Source organism: Schistocerca piceifrons, chromosome 2, assembly GCF_021461385.2.
Source record: "Schistocerca piceifrons isolate TAMUIC-IGC-003096 chromosome 2, iqSchPice1.1, whole genome shotgun sequence".
Classification (NCBI taxonomy): Eukaryota; Metazoa; Arthropoda; class Insecta; order Orthoptera; family Acrididae; genus Schistocerca; species Schistocerca piceifrons.
The window spans coordinates 1,064,610,568-1,064,633,497 of NC_060139.1; positions in this window are offsets into that span (position 1 = coordinate 1,064,610,568).

Consider the following 22,930-nt stretch of genomic DNA (forward strand, 5'->3'; position numbering starts at 1 on the left):
TAACTGGTTCTAAGTTCTAGGGGACTAATGACCTCAGCAGTTGAGTTCCATAGTGCTCAGAGCCATTTGAACCATTTTTTTTGAAAACATTTCCTGCGAATTAAATTTTTCCCCTTATTCTTGTTAGCTTCATCCGTGTGTTTATTTCTTTCTGTTTCCTCACAGACGTATGCGTTTCTTTCCCCATAATGTCAACACTTTTCAAGTAGACTATATATCACAGTATTTAATTACTGAATTTGAAACACCCTTATGGCTAAAGTGAACCTTGACTTACTTGACATAAACTTCTGCGTTCCCCTGACGAATTAGCTGCTTGAAGAATGTGACGATACTGTGTCGGCGCGCCGCACTCCAGACCTATGTACCTGCGTGCGTATCCAGTGCACCCCACCGAGTATTCTGTATTGAACTGGGGACCTCGAAACGAGGGAGAGGCTTCGTTCCGCCGTAGCCCTCAGTGTTTCACAACTTTACAACAGGCCACAGCAGTCCACCCACCCCACCCCGCCGTCCCACACCAAACCCAGGGTTATTGATTAGATTACATTAATACTTATTCCATAGATCATGAATGCGACACTCCGTAATGATGTGGAACGTGTCAGGTTAATAAAAGATGTCTGTACAAGATATTACATTACACAAAATATTGCATGACACTAATGTTTAAGTTGTTGTTGTTGTATTTTTTCCCTTAATTTATATCTAAAAATTCAGCCAATGAGTAGAAGGAGTTGTCATCTAGAAATTCTTTTAATTTATTTTTAAATGTTAGTTGGCTATATGTCAGGCTTTTGATGCTGCTTGGTAGGTGACCAAAGACTTTTGTGGCAGCATAATTTACCTCATTCTGTTCCAAAATCAGATTTAACCCTGCATAGTGAAGATCATCCTTTCTCCTGGTGTTATAGCTATGCACACTGCTATTACTTTTGAACTGGGTTGGATTATTAACAACAAATTTCGTAAGTGAATATATATACTGTGAGGTTACTGCGAGGATCCCTAGATCCTTAAATAGATGTCTGCAGGATGACCGTGGGTGGGCTCCTGCAATTATTCTGATTACACGTTTTTGAGCAATGAATACTTTTCTACTCAACGATGAATTACCCCAGAATATGATGCCATACGAAAGCAGTGAATGAAAGTAGGCATAGTAAGCTAATTTACTAAGATTCTTATCACCAAAATTTACAATAACGCTAATAGCATACGTAGCTGAACTCAGACGTTTCAGCAGACCATCAATGTGTTGCTTCCAGTTTAACCTCTCATCAATGGACACACCCAAAAATTTTGAAAATTCTACCTAAGCTACAGACTTCTGTTCAAAGTCTATATTTATTACTGGAGTTGTGCCATTTACTATACGGAACTGTATATACTGTGTTTTATCAAAATTTAAAAAGAGTCCGTTTGCTGAGAACCACTTAATAATTTTGTGAAAAACGTCATTTACAATTACATCATTTAGTTCTTGGTTTTTGGATATTATAACTATACTTGTATCATCAGCAGAAAGAACTACTTTGCATGTTCATCAATGTGGAATGTAAGTCATTAATGTATATCAAGAACAGTGAAGGACCTAAGACCAAACCCTGTGGGACCCCGTACTTGATAGCCCCCCAGTTTGAGGAATCAGCTGTTGTTTTAACATTACATGAACCACTTATTTCAACTTTCTGCATTCTTCCAGTTAAGTATGAATTAAACCATTTGAACACTGCCCCCCTCAAACCATAATGATTTAGCTTATCTAAAAGAATTCCATGATTTACACAATCAAAGGCCTTTGAGAGACTACAAAAAATACCAATGGGTGATGTCCGGTTATTCAGAGCATTTAATATTTGATCAGTGAAAGCGTATACAGCATTTTCTGTTGAAAAGCGTTTCTGAAAACCAAACTGACATTTTGTTAGTACTTTATTTTTACAAATATGGGACGCTTCTCTTGAATACATTACTTCCTCAAAAATTTTTGATAGAGCTGTCAGAAGAGAGATTGGGCGGTAGTTGTTGACAACCGACGTATCCCCCTTTTTATGCAATAGTTTTACAATGGCATATTTCAGTCTATCGGGGAAATCACTCTGCTCCAAAGAGCTATTACATAAGTGGTTGAGAATCCTACTTATCTGTAGGGAACAAGCTTTAAGTACCTTGCTGGAAATGCCATCAATTCCGTAAGAGCTTTTACTTTTCAGTGAGTTTATTATTTTACTGATTTCAGAGGGAGAGGTTGGTGGAATTACAGTTATTTCAAACTTCATTGGTATGGCCTCTTCTATTAGTAGCCTTGCCTCTTCTAGTGAAGAATCGGGAACGTCTCATACGTGACGAGTGTAACCCCAAATGTTTCCAAGGTAGAGTAATTATGGTGTACGCGTACGTGGAGACAGTGTTTGCGCAGCAATCGTTGACATACTGTAACTGAGGTGGAATAAGGGGAGCCAGCTCGCATTCGCCGAGGCAGATGGAAAACCGTCTTAAAGCCATCCACAGGCTAGCCGGCACACCGGACCTCGACACCACTCCCCTGGACGGATTCGTGCCGGGGACCGGCAAGCCTTTCCGCTCGGAAAGCACCCCACAGTGCTGCAGTCGCGACGAACTGCGCTGCGCGCTCGCCCTGCGCTTAGCCGTGTCTCCTTGTGCGTGGCTGGTCTCGCTACTTCTGCTGACGCAGCCTTCTTTTCTCTCCCTTGCAATTTCTTCTCGACGACCGTTTGTTGTGTATAACCCGCGAAGTGTTCGTAATCCTTGCATGAGATTTGTATTATCCACTACGTGGAATTTCTGCGATTTGCGACATACATTTCGCACTCTACGACTTGCAGAGTTTTAATGTTACTATTTAAAAGATACAAATTCCAGTCACTTTTTAGATTTACTGTTCCACTTCCCGCTTCCTTTTCCGCTGCACTTGCTGTCGAACTGCACTTGCCATTCCTCGCACAAGTTAATAATAAATGGCTTCTTCAGTTACAAGTTATCCAACTGAGATCGCATTTGACACTCAAAGGGTACCTGATGCATCCACTGCAATTTAGGCAAATGCCACTAGTTCATCCTATGCAAGGGATGCCAAATGTAAAAACCTCCCACTTGTACTAAACCTACAGGTATGTCTCAGTTCAGCCAGTGAGTCTGTAGAGGTCAGCGCTTTCCCATCCGAATTTTGAGGAGATTAAGGCAGTCCATCTTTGGACTGTCTAAGGGAGTTGTAGTGAAGGATTCTTTGTAACTGTTTTGCCAAGAATCTCTAGAAGTTTACGTCACTCGCAGAAGCAGTATCAGCGCCGTCGGGTGCTCTGAGAAGTGCAATTGTACTCCCTGAGATTCTAAATAACGCAGCACAAATCTATCTCATTCAAAATAAAGTTCAAGAGGAATCCCATTATGATGTATTTATTTACCAAGGACTATAAACTGATAATATTGTCACACTTAATAATAATTACCTGAAAACTATTGATTTCCTGGGGGTGTGGTCTAAAAGCAAAACTAGATGGAAAGTCATCCTATCGGTGAGTCGCACTTATGGCGTACAGACTGTACCTCGTACTTACAGTCGCGATATTTCGTAGCCGTTCGTACATTTTCGTTGGCTTAGGCATATTCATTTATTTACTAAGATGATCGATTAGGTCTACTGGCATTGTACTAGCGTTCAGAGAAGGTGCTTATGACTTGTAGACTTCTCCTTATACCTGTATTGGAATAATCCACTTTTATTAGCAGATATTTATTAAGCAAGATTACTCGCTTCGCGTCAGATTAACAGTGCTTTCCCTCCGTAACTTGCTGCTGACGTAACGGGAGTTCTCACGTCTAGCCATCTACACCGCCGTCCACTGGCAACGCCATAATATGGTCCATCGGCTCCTTCAGCCAGCTTTACAACTGTAATCTTACTCCCGACTGTGTGCGTTCTGCAGTACTCCTTTACTCACTGAATGCTACATGATGTCTGCAGAGACGATACAAAGTTGTTTAACTGGAAAATAAGGAAAAAATGTTGCTTGAACATAAAGTGTACCTTAGTGGCTAAAGATTGCGACATTTCAGAGACTAATTAATGTGGATTTCGCAGCATTGCAAATGAAAATCTTTTTAGCGGCTTTGAATCCAATAACGTGTTAAGGGAGTTCAATAAAGTAATAAAATGGGTAGCTATAGGACGTCTTGGATACATTAAGGGCAATACATTAAAGTTACAAGCAGATAAGTATGAATTCCTGAGAGAAGAGGTAATATCCTCATGTCAGAAAACAGTTGATAAAGGTGTAGGACCAGACCAGCGTATTACGAAAAAGGTGAAGAACTTTCCAATCCGAAATTCATGAATGATGGTATCTAGGTATTGCTGTACATTACCATTCGTTCATTCCATTCATTTAGTGTAATTGCGAATCCATTACATAAACTGCTGAAGATTGAAGTGCCTTATGAATGGGGAGATGGGCAACAAGTGGCATTTCAAGAACTGAGACAGAGATTAGTAAACCCTCATGAATTGAGCCGGCCGCTGTGGCCGAGCGGTTCTAGGCGCTTCAATCCGGAACCACGCGGCTGCTACGGTCCCAGGTTCCAATCCTGCCTCGGCCATGGATGTGTGTGATGTCCTTAGGTTGGTTAGGTTTACGCATTTCTAAGTCTAGGGGACTGATGACCGCAGATGTTAAGTCCCATAGTGCTTAGAGCCATTTGAACCATTTGAATCCTGAATTGAGCTACCTACATCATAGTTATGGTGGACGCCAGTGGACATATGTTGGGATCAGTCTCAAGGGAAGATGGATGCAGATTTACCAATCGCCTCTGAGTCATTGTCACTGAATGAGGTTGAAAGAAACTATTCTGCAACTGATTTACAGTGTTTTCGAACTGTACGGGCCATAAAGTCATCTAAGCGTTACGTATATGAGGTAAATGTCACCATAGCAATAGATCGCAGAACACTGACATGGTGTTTCGGGGTGAAAGATCCTTTACGAAGATTATTGAAGTGGAGGTTGAAATTAGGGAAGAATTCTTATGACACTGAGTATAAACCCATAAAACTCAATCCAAATGCAGATGCATTATGTCGAATGTAATCTAATGATGTAGACTATGTAAGTGAAACTATGAGACATATAAGAGTGCTCAGGATATACGAAGGACAGGACGCAGGAACAGAGGAACTTCATGCAGAATGAAAGACCGAAATTATGAATGAAATTCATTTTAATCAATTCGGCAGACATCAAGGAATGCACAGAATCTTATAAGCACTGGAAAGGCACGGAAACAAACAATAGAAGAACACATTAGAGGAAGTGTGACGAATACCAAACGAATAAGTTCGTGCAAAGCAGGACAAACCTGCATCTAGTAATTACAGACATCGTGAAAACAGTGATGTGTCGGCAGCTGGGCCAACACCTTGTAGATCGAGATGGCTGAAAATGCACGCTAGACTAACGCAGACGGGCGTGAAGTACTGGAACAGGCTACGTAATTAATGCTATGAAGAAAAGTACGTAGCTGGATTAATACTTATCTTTAATCAATCATTGTGGTACATCGCTCTTGACGATACACAGGAGACTTTAATTACAATCACTGTAAGGCTAATGGCGCCTTGCTAGTTCGTAGCCATTAACTTAGCTGAAGGCTATTCTGTCTCTCGGCTAATGAGAGAGAAAGGCTTCGTACATCTAGTCGCTAGCTAGGTCGTCCGTACAACTGGGGCGAGTGCAATATCGTATCACGAGACCTGCCTTGTGGTGGCGCTAGGTCTGCGATCACACAGTGGCGACACGCGGGTCCGACATGTACTAAATGGACCGCGGCCGATTTAATCTACCACCTAGCAAGTGTGGTGTCTGGCGGTGACACCACAAACAGTATTCGGGAAATTTAACACAGACGTTGCAGAGCGGTTATACGCAAAAACAGCTGATAGTCGATACATCTTGACATTTCAAGATGAGTGGAGCAAGTTCAAAGCACTAGTGTTAGTCGAGAGACAGGCTTCTGAGGCAAGCGCTCATAGAAAGCACCGAAGCCGGAATCGTTATAGGTACAGAAAGCTGGTTGAAGCCAGAGATAAATTCTGCCGAAATTTTTACAAAGGTACAGACGGTATTTAGAAAGGATAGATTGCATGCAACCGGTGGTGGAGTGTTCGTTGCTGTTAGTAGTAGTTTATCCTGTAGTGAAATAGAAGTGGATAGTTCTTGTGAATTATTATGGGTGGAGGTTACATTCAACAACCGAGCTAGGTTAATAATTGGCTCCTTTTACCGACCTCCCGACTCAGCAGCATTAGTGGCAGAACAACTGAGAGAAAATTTGGAATACATTTCACATAAATTTTCTCAGCATGTTATAGTCTTAGGTGGAGATTTCAATTTACCAGATATAGACTGGGACACTCAGATGTTTAGGACGGGTGGTGGGGACAGAGCATCGAGTGACATTATACTGAGTGCACTATCCGAAAATTACCTCGAGCAATTAAACAGAGAACCGACTCGTGGAGATAACATCTTGGACCTACTGATATCAAACAGACCCGAACTTTTCGACTCTGTATGTACAGAACAGGGAATCAGTGATCATAAGGCCGTTGCAGCATCCCTGAATATGGAAGTTAATAGGAATATAAAAAAAGTGAGGAAGGTTTATCTGTTTAGCAAGAGTAATAGAAGGCAGATTTCAGACTACTTAACAGATCAAAACGAAAATTTCTATTCCGACACTGACAATGTTGAGTGTTTATGGAAAAAGTTCAAGGCAATCGTAAAATGCGTTTTAGACAGGTACGTGCCGAGTAAAACTGTGAGGGACGGGAAAAACCCACCGTGGTACAACAACGAAGTTAGGAAACTACTGCGAAAGCAAAGAGAGCTTCACTCTAAGTTTAAACGCAGCCAAAACCTCTCAGACAAACAGAAGCTAAACGATGTCAAAGTTAGCGTAAGGAGGGCTATGCGTGAAGCGTTCAGTGAATTCGAAAGTAAAATTCTATGTACCGACTTGACAGAAAATCCTAGGAAGTTCTGGTCTTACGTTAAATCAGTAAGTGGCTCGAAACAGCATATCCAGACACTCCGGGATGATGATGGCATTGAAACAGAGGATGACACGCGTAAAGCTGAAATAATAAACACCTTTTTCCAAAGCTGTTTCACAGAGGAAGACCGCACTGCAGTTCCTTCTCTAAATCCTCGCACAAACGAAATAATGGCTGACATCGAAATAAGTGTCCAAGGAATAGAAAAGCAACTGGAATCACTCAACAGAGGAAAGTCCACTGGACCTGACGGGATACCAATTCGATTCTACACAGAGCACGCGAAACAACTTGCCCCCCTTCTAACAGACGTGTACCGCAAGTCTCTAGAGGAACGGAGGGTTCCAAATGATTGGAAAAGAGCACAGGTAGTCCAAGTCTTCAAGAAGGGTCGTCGAGCAGATGCGCAAAACTATAGACCTATATCTCTGACGTCGATCTGTTGTAGAATTTTAGAACATGTTTTTTGCTCGAGTATCATGTCGTTTTTGTAAACCCAGAATCTACTATGTAGGAATCAACATGGATTCCGGAAACAGCGATCGTGAGACCCAACTCGCTTTATTTGTTCATGAGACCCAGAAAATATTAGATACAGGCTCCCAGGTAGATGCTATTTTTCTTGACTTCCGGAAGGCGTTCGATACAGTTCCGCACTGTCGCCTGATAAACAAAGTAAGAGCCTACGGAATATCAGACCAGCTGTGTGGCTGGATTGAAGAGTTTTTAGCAAACAGAACACAGCATGTTGTTATCAATGGAGAGACGTCTACAGACGATAAAGTAACCTCTGGCGTGCCACAGGGGGGTGTTATGGAACCATTGCTTTTCACAATATATATAAATGACCTAGTAGATAGTGTCGGAAGTCCCATGCGGCTTTTCGCGGATGATGCTGTAGTATACAGAGAAGTTGCAGCATTAGAAAATTGTAGCGAAATGCAGGGAGATCTGCAGCGGATAGGCACTTGGTGCAGGGAGTGGCAACTGACCCTTAACATAGACAAATGTATTGTATTGCGAATACATAGAAAGAAGGATCCTTTATTGTATGATTATATGATAGCGGAACAAACACTGGTAGCAGTTACTTCTGTAAAATATCTGGGAGTATGCGTGCGGAACGATTTGAAGTGGAATGATCATATAAAATTAATTGTTGGTAAGGCGGGTACCAGGTTGAGATTCATTGGGAGAGTCCTTAGAAAATGTAGTCCATCAACAAAGGAGGTGGCTTACAAAACACTCGTTCGACCTATACTTGAGTATTGCTCATCAGTGTGGGATCCGTACCAGATCGGGTTGACGGAGGAGATAGAGAAGATCCAAAGGAGAGCGGCGCGTTTCGTCACAGGGTTATTTGGTAACCGTGATAGCGTTACGGAGATGTTTAACGAACTCAAGTGGCAGACTCTGCAAGAGAGGCGGTCTGCATCGCGGTGTAGCTTGCTCGCCAGGTTTCGAGAGGGTGCGTTTCTGGATGAGGTATCGAATATATTGCTTCCCCCTACTAATACCTCCCGAGGAGATCACGAATGTAAAATCAGAGAGATTAGAGCGTGCACGGAGGCTTTCAGACAGTCGTTCTTCCCGCGAACCATACGCGACTGGAACAGGAAAGGGAGGTAATGACAGTGGCACGTAAAGTGCCCTCCGCCACACACCGTTGGGTGGCTTGCGGAGTATAAATGTAGATGTAGATGTAGAATAGTACAGAAATTTCTAGAAGAAATTATGTTAAAGACAGAAGTAGCATATGGATCGTTTTTGACCCACGAGGGAATTTTAAGGGCCCTATACTCCTCCATGATCATCGCAGGACCAAACGCTCCTGTTGCTTCTCATCATTTATGGGGTTGTACAACTCACCAAAATTTCAGTCCTCTAGCCCCCCCCCCCCCCCCCTATAAATATGAAAAGTTTAGCTGTTACGCCAGTAGTACCATGTGGATTACTTTTGACCCATATGCATTTTAACGCAATTTGATATCAGCAACACTGGTTTTTATATACTAAACAGTTTCTGGGCGTGCCTCTACGTTGTTCAAGAGATGTTGGAGTGTTTTACGAGACTTTTGGCAAAAACAACGAGAAATACGAAAAATTCAGACGTCGAGCGATTATATCAGCGCAGCTTTCCATTTTCTATGGACTGGCGACATGCAGACGTATAAAGTGACACTGGGAAGCCACAGATAAACGTTTTATACAGTGGGGAAGGCCCTCTACTTTCTTCCTGCACCGTTGTCTGGGGCACTGCTAATAGTTCTGCTACACGACACCAGATGTCAGGCGTGTCGCCCTTACGGATGTTTCCCGGGAGTAAGTCTGAGGTCAACACGAGTGGGCTGAAGCAGCTCTGATGACAGCGATGTGAGCTTGCAGTTCATTATCGCGAGCTCGTGTCATTGAAACTACGATGGCAAGACGAAGGCCGCGATTCTCTACTATCTGGAGAACATTTCACTGACTCAGTCGAGTGATGAATCCGGTAGTGCGACAAATGCGGAGGAGGACGACGATTTTGTTCCAATGGTTACTCCTGACGCAAGTGATTCAGACGCATCAAATGAACAGCAAGCAGAATCTGATCCATCTGACAATGACCTACCTCTTGCATAATAAACGACATGCTGTAGAAGACTCACCATTCTATGCGTGGCACCTACATGTCAGCGACCCGATCCTTAAACTCATAAAGAAGTCGACTGAAGAAAGCGCACCCTAAGCCTGGAAGAACTGAATGCTTTCATTGGAGTACCCTACGCTCGTGGAGCCTATGGCGCTTGGGGCATTTCATACAAAGGCTTAGATAGCAATAAGTGGGGACCTCCCTTCTTTCAAAGCATCATGTCAAGGAACAGATTTGCAGAAGTATGCAGTTATCTTAGGTCTGCTCCTATGTCGCCAAGAAGACAAGGGAAGGAAACTGCTAAATTTTGCCTTGCTACAGAAATAAGGAGTCTACTTACTGACAGCTGTATTGCCTGCTACAAGCCAGGCGCGAACATGAACGTCGGCGAGCAACTGTATCTTTGGATGTTCAGGTGCCCATTCATACAGTACACACCTAGTAAACCAGATAGGCGTGGGATAAAATACTGAGTTTTCTGTTAGGCTGACAAGCACTACATCCTGAATGGATGTCGTTAACTGTGGAAAAGGTAAAAATCGGGATCCAACCAATGATGTTGGTCACCATATCATTATGAAACTGGCACAGAAACTCCTCAGCTGTAGTCATAACATCACCACTGACAACTTCTTCACCTCCATGAAACTGGTGGATGAGCTGAAACAAAAAGGAACAAGTCTAGTTGGCACTCTTGTGAGATCACTCTAAAAGGTCCCTCCTGCCCCGCGAAGTGGAGACGAAGCGTTGTATGCAGCGTACTTATACAAGTCAGGTGAATATCTTCTCTCAATATACGAAGGGAAAAAGAAAAAAAAGTATCCTCATTCTGAGTAACGTGCATGCTGGATGTAAGATGAACGAGAATACGGAGAAGACCCTCCCGAAGCTGTAAAGTTTTATAATGAAACTAAGGGCGAAATCGATATAGTTGATCAAATGGCTAGACACTACAGTGTCTGGACTGGCGTCCATGTCCTTTACAATATTCCTGCCCTTACCATGATCAATGCCCACACATTTTTTAAGTCAATTATCTCTAAAACGATTTCAGTCCGAAACTTTATCCTGAGAGTAGCAGATGAACTTGCTGCCCCCTACGAACTGCAGAGAGGAGCCACTTCCTCTTGCAGGCGCTCGATACCGGTGCTGGCCAATATGGAAATAGGAAGCGTCGTCAAGTTCAGATTTCCTGCAAACAAAGAGACGGGAATAAAACATCAAAGTACGATTCAAGTGCAACAGGTACATCGGCGAAAGCTGACAAGCAGAAACTCTTGTCGAATGTCTGAACTGTGAGCCCATCCCAGCTTAGACAATTCTGTCAAGACTTCGTTAGTAAATATTAGGAAATATTGTTCTTATGTTTTAGTTCCTTGATTGCAATAAGCAACAAAATACATATACAATTTTAGTCACCTGCTGCATTTTAGAATCTTTCACAACTACTCAGTACTTATCTTATTTGACTGTAAAAGAGAAGTACTACTAGTACTCACATAAACAATATGTTTCGAATCTGTTTCAATCTTTCATCAAGAAAAACATTGTAACATTATTTTACCTGCTTATTTTAACGATTGGTGATGAAATAATTTCGAATTTGTACTCTAAATTTTAAAATAAAAAAGCGTTCATTTCTGAAAATTTATGTTTGACGCTGTAATGTTCATTTTAGAGACCAAATTATCCTTTGGTTACAGTTTAAAGTCACATGGCAACACTCAAAACACCACCCAAGTACGAATAAAACGGCCGGTCAAGACTGACCTTCATGGTATTTCTAGCAGTATGGAGAAGTGTGGCACTTCCAGGGTTAAGGTAGGAATTCTGTTGTTGTTGTTGGCTGACTAGGGGTCGGATTTTTCAAGTGAAGTGTTCAAGAGGGAATGTAAATTATTAAGGGTCCAAGAGATGCGGACCACAGCATTTCACGCAGAGATAAGTGAGGTCCTTGAGAGAACACACAGGACGCTGGTTGAATATTTACGACACTCCATAAAGACCAAAGTAAATGCGGTCTATGAGTACCATATAGTGTTAATGTATTTAATAGAGTGCCACATGTCAGCACTGGGAATAAACGTTTTAATCAATATTTGGGAGAAAAGGAAATCTTTCAGGAGTCCTACAGAAAGAAGAATTAAGTTTTGGGTATAATTACAGATACACACGTGGGTATGAGTTGTGAATTAAAATGCAAGCAGCATACTGAGGAGCACTAGAAAGGATAAAAGAAGCAGAGAAAATCAGTAAGGCTGACTATAAAAAGATGGGGAAGCCAAGAGTATTTAGGGTAGGAGTAAGATTCTTTTGTATGATGAGGCCGTAAGAGCGTGCCGTTTCAAAAAGCTAGATGCACAGTTCCGAGGACCGTACCCAGAGCTTGCAGTAGATGTACCCTACGTGGTAGTTTAGATGCCTAGGAGTAAGCAGATGCAAGTACACCCATGCAAACCGATTGAAGCCCCGTTATTAAACAAGGGAAGTCGAGAGGAGACAGTAGCATGCACAAATTATTTTACAAAACCAGGGAGCCATGGTCTACACGAAATTAATGTCATGAGCGCTAAGTGGGTGGTTGTCGCAGATAACGCGAACATTGGATGGAGAGCCAAAAGACAGAAGTCTCACCTGGGACTTTCCATTACCATCAGAGCGAGGTAGAAATCATGAATATCACAAAGGTGACACTGTTGAGAAATATGTAGACATGACGAATGAAGATGTAGAATGTTAACAACGTCTGTTTCATTTATAAAGCTTTACGAATTTTCACACACAAAATGCGGAGAAAGCTCTTTCCAGCACGATATCGTAAATAAACTGAGTCAGTTTGTGGCAGGGTGGTTGCTCTCTCACTATCCTTGAAACAATATGTCCACCTACCTGTACAGCCTTCTGATTATCTTCTCCTTCACTCTGCGATGGTAGATATTGGTTTAGCCGACAGACGCAGCGTCGATCAAAATTCGGCTAAATACCTACCACGCAAAGGCCATGTAACTCCAGTCCGTGGGTAGCATCTGGAAGTTACACTATCGAGCGTTCAGGATTCTTGCATTAGTCGTTAAAAAAGTCAAAAGTTTGATTTTAGTTGGTTTATTGACTTTAAAACAAGGAAGATGATTATGAAGCCCATATTTAACATACCAACATCATTTACGCAATGTTACTATCTCTGTAACAGGTTTACACTAAAAGCAGCCAGAAGATATTTAGTCCGGCCCCATACTTTAAACGTCCTAAACAGTCACTGACCCAAGACTATTTGCGAGTTAAAACAGTCAGCCGCTCAGTACTCTTCTTGTACAGAAGTGCTCGCTATGATGTCTCGTAATTTGCACGAAACACGCCACGCGGAGTTTATGTACAACTTGAAACGTTCACTCGCGAAATCCCTTAACATAAATCACTTACAAAGCTAAAAATTTCACATAATACTCAGCACTGTCGTCGCTTTCCATCAACTACAGGAGAATTTCATTAGTTTGGTACCAATTTGATCAGCGTGGTGTAACATACGTGTTTACCACAAGATGGCTCCCGAACAACTATTTGACTCACTTATTCGAGGCATAAAGTCATACTCAAACGCGCGAGAAATTGCTCAATTTCTTATTGGCTAGTACGTTAAGCAACCAATAATATCATCTCGAGCACTTCTATCCTCTCGGTATTTCTAATGTCAGCCAATCAGGTTACAACACGTAATTTAGACTAGACCGCAACTCGTGGTCTCGCGGTACCTTTCTCGCTTTCCAAGCACGGGGTCCTGGGTTCGATTCCCGGCAGGGTCGGGGAATTTCATCTGTCAAGAGATGACTGGGTGTTGTTGCGTCATCTTTCATCCACATTACGGCAAGCCTCCTCCATTAGGACTTTGCTTAGTACGGCAGTGCGGGTCTCCAGCATCGTACCCCCACGCTCTGTAAAGAAGCATTTCAATTTAGACTAGAAATTTATAATTCCGAAACCAGATAAAATGTAACGAAACCAAATTCGATTGCTTTCCACAAAGTAAATAACTAATTAATTTAATACTCAACGCCCCTTCTGGCTGTCCTTCCCAAAATCAAGTTCTTTCGGACATACGTCACAATTCCCCTATTACAAGACAAATTTCTCACACTTGCGTGTACACGGTTTTTATAAAATATGACATTCTTACATTACGTGTACTCTTTCAGTCACCCCAGAAGACTCATACACCCAAAAGACAATGAAACAGTAATTTTCCAACGTACTGTTAATTATGACAGGAGTATGTGAATGAAACTGAGGAAAATTCAAGAAAATTTGATTATATGTACCTATCCTCTTCGTTGTAGTTTCAGTTGATACTATAGATCAATATATTATAGTCTCTACCTCGGTTTCACAATACCAGCACAGTTATTATGTGTTTTGTGTAGAGTGTAGAAGTTCTTGATTTGAAATTTTATCAGTGTGGTTCTCTTAACCATAGAATTGGGTACAGTAAGTATGATCAATTAATATTTAATAGAACTTGTTCTGGTTCATAGAGAGTATGCGTAACGTACTGCACGCATCCTTAGGCAAGTGCACAGCTAGTTGGTAGTTGATGATTGGAGAAACAACATCGTTGTTACAGGTTGTTGTTGTGGTCTTCAGTCCAGAGACTGGTTTGATGCAACTCTCCATGCTACTTTATCCTGTGCAAGCTTCTTCATCTCCGAGTAACTGGTTCAAATGGCTCTGAGCGGTATGGGACTTAACTTCTGAGGTCATCAGTCCCCTAGAACTTAGAACTACTTAAACCTAGCTAACCTAAGGACATCACACACATCCATGCCCGAGGCAGGACTCGAACCTGCGATCGTAGTGGTCGCTCGGTTCCAGATTGTAGCGCCTAGAGCCGCACGGTCACTCCGGCCGGCTTCATTCTATATCCTCTCTACTTCGACCATCATCAGTTATTTTGCTCCGTTCATTGCAAAACTCATTTATTACATTGTTTCATTACCTAATCTAATTCCATCGGTATCACCCTATTTAATTCGACTACATTCCGTTTTCCTCGTTTTGCTTTTATTGATGTTCACCTTATATCCTCTTTTCAAGACAATGCCCGTTCCGTTCAGCTGCTCTTCCAGGTCCTTTGCTGTCTCTGACAGAATTACATTGTCATCGGCAAACCTAAACGTTTTTATTTCTTCTCCATAAACTGTAATTTCTACTCCAAATTTTTCTTTTGTTTCTTTTACTGCTTGGATAATATACAGATTGAATAACATCGCGAACAAACTACAACCCTGTCTCATTCCCTTCCCAACCACTGCTTCCCCTTCATGTCCCTTGACTTCTATAACTGCCATCTGGTTTCCGTACAAATTGTAAATAGCCTTTCGCTCCCTGAATTTTACTCCTGCCACCTTCAGAATTTTACAGGTAGTCTGCGAAAACCAGCTCATAGATGGATGGAATTGTGTATAAGCCTGGAGTTAACCCCCTCAGCGGCTGTTAAGGCCTGATGGTGGTGTACCGAAGAACCGAAAATGGTAACCATATAGTAAACAACATCGTAAGGACGGCTGTAGGTGTTCTAGCTTAATACACCTGTTTACCTTAGTTGGACTAATGCTTGTATACACCTGAGTAAGAAAGGAGTGTATTTTGTCATGTTTACATTCGGTCTACATGACTGCTTGTAAAGCGTTGATGATAACTGCACTGACAGTTGAAACCTAGACCACCAGTGCAATAAAAGAATATAAGACCTTATGACTGATGCTGACCTCCTTTCTGTTCTGGATTACATCCCAGTTGTGGGCCATGGCCATTCGCATTGAATCGATCATGATATGCTGTTGCTATGACGTCACTGGCAAAACAAATATTGCCTGCCTAAGGCGTACAGTCACGATCTATCTGTTGTGACCTCAGCCGCTGATTACGCATTATTAGTCTCGTGTTTATTAGCGATTCAAGTCTGGCGGTAATTTGTCACACAATAAACTCCGACTGACGAGTGAAAGCACGTTTTAAAGTCCAAACTCCTCGATCTGGGAAGGGCAACCACAGCTCAAAGACATTGTGAATATCCGTAACAGCACTTAACACTCAAAAACCATTCAAAATATAATAAAATGATAACAATTAAAAAGTCAAGAATGATGAGGTGCTTCCAAAAGCAGCATAGCTGTAAAAAGGTTGTGTGTTTTATACAGCTGATGTCTACAGTAACTTATAATATATCCTACTGGGCGCTACCTGGTAACCTATTTTTCGGGATACTTTCATTTTCGACGTTCCACACAATAGTATTATTTTTTGGATGATATTACCCGTGTACTTATAGTACATTCAGGTATTTTATCCTCGTTCACAATAGTGTCCTATTCATTATTAGGTCTTTCCCCCGGTTTTTTCTAGGCCTGTCTCATTCAGTGGTCATGATTTACACATTTTAACAGGTAATTTTTGGGTGTATCAGTTTTATGACAACCCATCAAAGGGGTTTGACCGTTTAACGTGTGGATTTTCCCGAAAGCTGTGAGTCCTTATTGTCCATCCACATTAAGGAAATATAACCGTTGAGAGTACCTGTCACGGATTTTGTTGAATACCAACGCTATGGTTCTCGATTTCAACCACTTCAAAAATTTCACACTGCTACTTGTATTCTAGAGAGGTGCAGCTGAAGATGCCTCTATACTGACGTGAGGCCGGTAGTTGCGAATGAAGCACCTTCACACAGCTATGCGACTTTTCCTGAAAGTTCATTGATCTTGATGTTGTAAGTGTTATAATTTTTATGATAATTTGAATGGTTGTTGAGTGTGCAAAGTCGTTGTGTCATTTTCATTTTTGTGTGTCATCCATGTGCACGCCAGAGAGAGAGAGAGAGAGAGAGAGAGAGTAAGTTACGGTACTGTTAAAATAAGTTTGGTCTCGTCGCGGCACACTCTTTGCCTCTGCGCAGCCTGAAACATTCTTAGTTGAAGTGTGGTAGTTGATGGGCGTATTCAGTAGTGGCGTGTTGACTTGTGGTGGCATCTGTTAGATGAAGAAAGATTTATTGAAAAGGACAGCAATGATGAACATGACGTATTTATCGGAAGGAGAAAAGGATATATATTTTTAATAATGGTATTATTTTTGAAGAGAAGAAATTTGAGGCAAGAATGTGGCACTGCACAACTACGAATGGTTATTATCAGCTAGTTAATTAGTTCAGAGCTGAGAGAAAGACCACGCCACTTCCCTGAGTCATGGATTGACACATTAACCGATTAAGCTGTTTGGATCCTATATAAACTCTTTATTAACGTTGTAGCCTATTTAAACCTATTTTCAGTTTGTTAGGCATAGTACACTCCCGGCCATTAAAATTGCTACACGATGAAGATGACGTGCTACAGATGCGAAATTTAACCGACAGGAAGAAGATGATGTGATATGCAAATGGTTAGCTTTTCTGAGCATTCACACAAGGCTGGCGCCGGTGGCGACACCTACAACGTGCTGACATGAGGAAAGTTTCCAACCGATTTCTCATACACAAAAAGCAGTTGACCAGCGTTGCCTGGTGATACGTTGTTGTGATGCCTCGTGTAAGGAGGAGAAATGCGTACCATCACGTTTCCGACTTTGATAAAAGTCGGATTGTAGCCTATCGCGATTGTGGTTTATGGTATCAAGACATTGCTGCTCGCGTTGGTCGAGATCCAATGACTGTAGAATCGGTGGGTTCAGGAGGGAAATACGGAACGCCATGCTGGATCCCAACGGCCTAGTATCACTAGCACTCGAGATGACGGGCATCTTATCCGCATGGCTGTAACGGATCGTGCAGCCACGTCTCGATCCCTGAGTCAACAGATGGGGACGTTTGAAAGACAACCATCTGCACGAACAGTTCGACGACGTTTGCAGCAGAATGGACTATCAGCCTGGAGACCATGGCTGTGGTTACCCTTGACGCTGCATCACAGACAGGAGCGCCTGCGATGGTGTACTCAACAACGAACCTGGGTGCACGAATGGCTAAAAGTCATTTTTCGGATGAATTCACGTTTTGTTTGCAGTATCATGATGGTCGCATCCATGTTTGGCGACATCACGGTGTATTCGTTATCGCCATACTGGCGTATCACCCGGCGTGATAGTATGGGATGTCATTAGTTACACGTCTCGGTCACCTCTTGTTCGCCTTGACGGCACTTTGAACAGTGGACGTTACATTTCAGATGTGTTACGACCCGTGGGTGTAGCCTTCATTCGATCCCTGCGAAACCCTGCATTTCAGCAGGATAATGCACGACCGCATGTTGCAGGTCCTGTACGGAACTTTCTTTATACAGAAAATGTTCGACTGCTGCCCTGGCCAGCACATTGTCGAGATCTCTCACCAATTGTAAACGTCTGGTCAGCGGTGCCCGAGCAACTGGCTCGTCACAATACAGCAGTCACTACTCTTGATGAGCTGTGGTATCGTGTTGGAGCTCCATGGGCAGCTGTACCTGTACACGAGAGTGGGAGATAAAATCGGGTTAAAGTTCATACAGAAACAAATATAGTTGGGAGGTTGCAAGTGTTGTTGTTCTTGTCCACCTCAATCAATACTGGAAGCCGCGGATCTGCAACCAAGAACAACAACTGAAAGTTGTAGTGAAACTTCCTGGCAGATTAAAACTGTGTGCCCGACCGAGACTCGAACTTGGGACCTTTGCCTTTCGCAGGCAAGTGCTCTACCAACTGAGCTACCGAAGCACGACTCACGCCCGGTCTCACAGCTTTACTTCTGCCAGTATCTCGTCTCCTACCTTCCAAACTTTACAGAAGCTCTCCTGCGAAACTTGCAGAACTAGCACTCCTGAAAGAAAGGATATGTTGGTAGAGCACTTGTTCGCGAAAGGCAAAGGTCCCGAGTTCGAGTCTCGGTCGGGCACACAGTTTTAATCTGCCAGGAAGTTTCATATCAGCGCACACTTCGCTGCAGAGTGAAAATCTCATTCTGAAAGTTGTAGCTTATGGATTCTGCACTGTTAGTGAGAGGTTGCGCTAACATCGTTTCAAAGAAGCTATTGGTAGATCTGACTAGTCACTACCAGGTTGCATTCAAATTATTGCGAGAGGTCAGTTGCTTTAAACACACTCGAGGAGGGGTACATATTTTGCTGAAAATAAAAGCATTCGCGCAGCATTGCATACGGAGAAATAAACAGAAGAATAATTTTGGTAACATTTCGTAACAACGTTTCGGCGTTGGGCTACAGGGTGGGCGGCGCTTCACCGCAGCCAGTCCCCCGCTCTCCAGCCGCGCGGCCCACCACGCCAGCACAGCGCAGCAACACCACACCGCAGCCCCGGCTTAAGCCGGCCTGTGTGGCCGCGTCCCCACCCGGCGTGTCTCCTTTCACAGCGGGCGGGCTGAACCTCCCACGGCGGCGCGCATGCGCCCTTTTCGCCTGCCAGGGCGGCCTTTTCCCCAACCGTGTGAAAAGCCTCGGCCCCCTAATTACTCCAGACCACGTCTCTTGATACGTCCTCACTGTCAGCGAGGCGCCCATTTCCTGTTAACGAAAGTTTACCCGGTCACTTTTCTTTTTTTTTTTTTTTTGTCCGCCGTCCACTTACCGAGGTCGTTCCAGTTTTTGTAAAAAGAAGCACTAAAATATCCGTGCTTACAGCCGCTGTGTGAACGAGGTAATTATTCCGCACTCTGGGGCAGATTTTTTGCTGAGGAGTAAAAATTTCACGGGCCTGCCTCTTTATATGTCCTCCCATAATTCACAGATCTAAAGGGATGTCGAAAGGCGTGCACACCAGCAGTGTCGTGTGATAAGCTTTCCTTGTCACACCATGTTTCCTTCGATAGACATTTAGTTTTAATATTCATTTACAAAATCTTCTTAATTTAACTACTGCCTAAGCATTTAATGTTTTAGAAACGTTTCGCCATTTATACGAAGGGAGTCTCCCGTAAACGTTTCTGCAATATCACAGTTTTGTTTTTATATGTCGTTATAATGGGGACCGAACTCGAAATCTAGAGACATTCTTCGGGATTATTTTCTGACCACCCCAGATAGCAGAAACCACCAAAACTTTAACGGCTGGTGAACCGGCCAGGCTGGACGTGGTTTTCACGGGGCTTACTATAAACATTTAAGTGAATAACGGTCTGGTCCCGACGTCCCGTCTCAGATACACGTTGCACAAGCATTTTTACAACGTCATCACACTTGACCGTAAGATCTGCATTAGGCAAACACAGATGGGGTATACAGTTTCCTTCAAGGGGGAAGTCGAGCAGTCAGCAAGGTCATTTGGCCACCAAATGCCAGTAACATTGCGAAAACCGACGTACAGGTATATAAATGCCGAACACGTATAGGAACTGATTAAAGGCGAAAGGAAAGGAAATAAGTTCGAGGATATTTTCTGAGTATTCTGGAATAGCTGACTCGTTGTTTCTTGTGGCTCGTTACGAACTAATAATGTAAGTACTGTTTATTCAGTTAGCATTGTTCCTGTGATAATACCTTTACGACAGTGAAAAGTGTGTAATGTGCAACTACGGAAAGCTGATGCAATAACTCTCACACATAGGCAAAGCTATAGCAGTGTTGTTGCCCGTTCTCGCTTCCCGCGACCGTGTTCCCGGGTTCGATTCCCGGCGGGGTCAGGGATTTTCTCTGTCTCGTGATGACTGGGTGTTGTGTGATGTCCTTAGGTTGGTTAGGTTTAAGTAGTTCTAAGTTCTAGGGGACTGATGACCGTAGATGTTAAGTCCCATAGTGCTCAGAGCCATTTTTTGTTGTTGCCGCCGCTACAGGAGCAGTTCAACATACCTTCGAAATGCTGACCTTCCATTGCACTCAGTGCACCCATACAGGCGTTGCATATCGGCCAGCTTATCAGTAAACATATCCATAATTTACGAGACCAAAAACATGCTCCAAGTAGGTTGTAAACTGTTTATTATCCGTCGAATTAGCCAATTCAGACAGTGGGGCATTTTCGAGCGCAAGTTTTGAGATCCACACTTCATGTCCCTAGTTTAAACTTGGGTAATTGCACAGATAATAAACAGATTACAGCCTATTTGGACCATGATTTCACTCTCAAAACTCACTGAGGTTGCGGAAACCCCTCAAAATTAAATTTTAACAAATGTTCATACTTTTCTTCACAGCTGTTACCGCAAACTGCCACTGCCGTAAAACAAACTCCAGGCAGAACACACCAGTAGTATATGCAACCTTGGGAAGAGTAGAATTGGCAATGCTCTTGTTAAAAACGATTGCCTAATATAACAAGCTTTGTTCAGTAGACATTTGCATTGCTGTGATTAAATGTTTATTGCAATGTGGATACAAAGATACATGTATGTATGAAACCAAACGAAATGTAATTGCTCTTTAAACATTTGAGTCTCAACAATAAGAAGAAAGATATAATTTTACAATTTTTTTTCACAATTCTCCCCCTTAAGTAAACTTTAAGCATTTTCCAAAAAGTAAATAATCTGTTGTTTTAAGAACGTGTTTCACTTCGGAACAACACATATCTTTCAAACACCCTTCATTTCTTGGGATACAATTGAAAGCAAATTGGTGTTTTTCCGAGACAAATTGCCACATTTCGAAAATACGATAAACACAAAATGCCTAAAACAAATTAGTCCTAAATAACAAGCAAAAATCGACTAATATTAAAAAAAATCTATATCAAAACAACATACTATCCCAGAGGTTTGATTTAGAAAGGTTTAATAAAAGAATTTGTAAAACTCGAATTTACGTTACAGTAACTCACGTTACACTAGCTTTCAACGTCAGTAACCTCCTGTGTAAGGCCAGTGTAAAAGAAACCGCTACAAAGCAATCCATTCGTAGATGTACCTCATTGTACCACTAGATGTCTCTGTCTTGCAACAACATCGGTAGTTCCATGCTAAAGGCACTGGCATTCCAAAATAAAATTGTGTTTTCTGCCTCAGAGCGGTACCTACGCACTTTCCATAGTGTAAATTACATAACGGGGGTGGGGGGATGCGAGGTCTTCATGCCCAACAAAGAAAAAAACTGCAAGAAACAAAATCGTTATTTCATGTGAAAATATCTTTTAGCACACTCTTACCAACATCAAAACACTCTCACGTCAGTAACGTGTACTATCGCCGTGGTGATGAGGGGGGAGGTGGTGGGACGATGGTTTATTGCCGCCAACAAAAAATTTAAAAAATTCTATTTTCGTTAATTGTTGTTGACATTTACTAACAAAATACTGTTTAAAAAGAGACTAATGTGTAAGTTACTGAAGCTGAAAATTTTGAATGTGACAGTCACTGGGGAGGTGATATATCGAAGAGTCGAATTTTTGGGTTAACATTAATTTAAAAACAGAAAAAGTATGGAATCTGGTAGAAAAATTCGTTAAAAACAATACTTTTTCAAGATTTCAAAATATAAAGTAACGGACTAGATTATAATAATATAAAACTTCCTGACAGATTGAAAGTGTGTGCCTAATCTAGAATCTAACTAGGGACCTTTGCCTTTCGCGGGCAAATGCTCTACCAAGTGAGCTACCCAGGAGAGCTTCTATGAAGTTTGGAAGGTAGGATACGAGGTACTGCCAGAATTTAAGCTATGAGGACGCGGTCTGAGTCGTGCATAGGTAGCTCATTTGGTAGAGCATTTGCCCGCGAAAAGCAAAGGTCCCGAGTTCGAGTCTCGGTCCGGCACACGGTTTTAATCTGACAGGAAGTTTCCTATCAGCGCACACTTCGGTGTAGAGTGAAAATTTCATTCTACAATAATATATTTTCAAAGGTGGGCATAATGTACCCCCACCCCAAACTCCCGTTGGTACTGAGTTAACGAGCCACTGGTCACAAATTTATAGCAAAATGAAACCTAAATGTGCAAATTTCGGCTTAAATTCAAATCGAAAATTCTCTCTTATCTTTGATTTCTTCGCTGTGTTTTGCGATATGTATAGCCCTTCATCCCTGATATTAAACGTAGATGTTTAAGTTACCGTGTCAGTCTTATAGAAAATCGGATCCCATGTTTTGACCTTCTCGCTGAGTCTGTCACCTGCGAAAGGGCTGCCAACTGAGGAGCGGTGTCACGCTCTGGTTCACTTAAAAGAAATATTATGGATATAAGTCCACCTGTTACGTAGTGCACTGTTTTTTATGTGACCCAGACATGTTTCAGCCCCTTTCTGTTACCGTCAGTGGGTTT